This window comes from Pyxicephalus adspersus, chromosome 12, assembly GCF_032062135.1.
Source record: "Pyxicephalus adspersus chromosome 12, UCB_Pads_2.0, whole genome shotgun sequence".
In the NCBI taxonomy this organism is placed as follows: domain Eukaryota; kingdom Metazoa; phylum Chordata; class Amphibia; order Anura; family Pyxicephalidae; genus Pyxicephalus; species Pyxicephalus adspersus.
The window spans coordinates 49,302,685-49,305,455 of NC_092869.1; positions in this window are offsets into that span (position 1 = coordinate 49,302,685).

The window sequence follows — 2,771 nt, forward strand, 5'->3', positions numbered from 1 at the left end:
AGAGCGAGGAGCAGAGAGTAGGTCAGGGCAGAGAGGAGGTCAGGGCAGGCAGGGATCAGGAGTAGTTGAGGTCAGGCCAGTAGTCAGGGCAGGCAGTGATCAAGAGTAGTCAAGGTCAAGCCGAGGTCAGTACACAAAAAATCAGAAGCAGGAGAATCAATAAACAGGAACCTGGAAGCAGAGCCAAAGGAACTCCTTGTTCAGGCAACTTCCTGTTGCCCATCACTTCCTTTTGAGGGCAGGTCATGTGATGAGTGGAACCATGTGTCCTGCTACATCCAATCCTACCACCAAAGGGGGTCCTGGAGGCTAGAGGTTGGTGGTGTTAACATCTCCACCAGCAGGAGGAGCGCGTCTGTGAAACACTCTCTGAGGTAGTGGAGCAGCTGACTGGGAGTCACATGACGTGGACCAGGAAGTAAGCTGCGGAGATGATGCCTTAGCAGAGCTGATGCTGGCAGCAGGGGAGTGAGAGGTGGGTGGCACTAAAGGAGGGGCAGATCCCCTGGACCTGCGGGGATCTGTGACAAGTACAGCGCAGTGACGGTCGCACAGCCTTCCTCTGGTGAAACTGCTCATCATAGCGCAGCCACGCCGAGCCCCCATACCGTTAATAAGCTTCCCGTATAGTCTTTAGGTAGCAGAACAAAGCCGCGCATTGCTCTGGTTGCTGATCCCCTATAATACTGGCCAAGATACTAAAAGCTTGCAACTAGTTAAAGAAAGTGCGTGGGATCATTCTGTAACGGCGCTGTTCACTTCCCCCACTAACCCCACCCCCCTCGCACTGCGTTCCATCGAAGCACCCATATACTTCGCCCTTGGCCGCATCGCTCACTACCGCCGACGAACTCACCCTCCCCACCGGAGACCCCCCCACAAGGCACCCCCCTCATCCAAGCTACTCTCAAGTGCTGCTCCTGCAGACCCTTGTCCCGACCCTACGCTTCTTCATCCCGGCATGCGCTGCACCCCCCTATCCCCCCCAGCATACTTTAGCCTCTTTACTACTTCTCGCAAACCTGCCAAGACCTCCTGTACCTCACCCATCCCTCTGACACCCCCCCTAGTGACACTTCCCCCCCCCCCCCCCCCCAACCTGTTAAAATAGCCTTTTGAGAGGTTAGTTTCTTTGGAAAATAGAAGCACATATAGCATTGCAATGGATGGAGTCTAATCTAACTAAAAAAAAANCCCTCCCCATGTCCTACCTGGCAGATCCCGGGATCCTGCCAGCACACTCCTGGGTTCCTGCTCCGCCTCCAGAACCTGGCCCGCCTCCTGGTCCTCCTCAGATAAGGACAGCTCCCCCTCAGACTGGGGAGCTTCCCGCAACTGCTTGTGTCACTGCCGGGAGACCCAGGTAACGCAGCGTGACTCTGGGTAATGTCACATCCGGCCGCCATCTTTCTCTGCGACCTGGACAAGATGGACCTTCCGACGTGCCTCCCCAGCCTGGCCCAGCTCTGGGAAGGCATCGATCCGACTCCCATTGCCAACAACGACCCTCGGCTGGAACTAGGGACTCCAGAGGCCGCACCCTTGATAGGGCCAGTCGTCTCACTCCTCTGCCGAGTCCCCACATTACATGAGGCCCCAGCTTCAGGTGAGGCCTCCACTCGTGCCTACCGCCTACTAGGTGACCAGGGACTGCGGCCCCTGGCTCAGGTTCAGATAAGGCCCCCCTCTCAAGGCCTCATCTGTGGGGGAACATGGGCTGCGCTCCCTGGCAGCCGCAGCCCCTTCGCAAGGGCTCCACCTGCGTAGGGGATTCCGCCCCAGCCTGGACACAGCATGGCCTGAGGTGCAGCCAGCTGCCAAGCCGGGAGGGTCCCGCTGTGGGCTTCCACTTTGGTGCTGAGCCCTAGCAAAGGGTTCAGGGTTTAGGTGCACCGGAGGCCTATGTCCCTGAGGTCGTAGCCCACCTAACCTGATGGAGGGGGGCTCCATCAGGGCACCCTCTGCTGCAGCCAGGCCTCACCTTGTGATGCCACTGCAGCCCTGAGTTGCTGCATCAATGCGTCCAAGGACTCCATGATGCCTATTCGGCTCCCTACAATTTTTCTTTCCCGCAAAAAATGAGCCTGACTTCTACTATTTAACACTTCTGAACTCCTCCCCCTTTGCCTGGACTATGCTACTACTGGGTCCATCTCAAAATTTTCCACTCACGCTCGTAACCCTTGACCCCCCCCCCCCCTCGGGGCTGCCCTCACACCCTATCATGTAGCCGCTGCGCTGAGTTCACTGCTCTGAGCCTCTCTGGATTATTCATTTTTTTGAATGGTTTACCTTGCTGTGCTACTGTACAATGATTGCATCAGGAATAGGTGATTGGAACACCAGGACTGTTTTTTTTTTATGAACATCAGTCACTCCATGCCAGTGGCAAATTAATTCCATGTATTGTCTTTCCTTCGGGGCGCCGTCCCTCTCTGACCACCAGATGTCGCCATTTATTGCCCGCCCTCAGAAAACATAAATTCCAGGTACAGACCTCTAACACAATCGGCACAGACCTCTAACCATAACCCCCTCCCGCCTGGCACCCCAACTTTTTAGTATCTAACTCCATTTCACGCCAACACCCAACTAAAATATCCTCTAACTCTCCAGCTAACAGGCTGAGAATACCTTTCCAGCCAAGATATTTAAACGGCCCGCGGGCAATGTAGATATTACAGGTGACAGGAGACCCGCCAATTATTGTGAATACAGCTGCATCCTGGTTTATTACCACGTGGTTTGTAGGCGTGTTCTATGTCATGTGA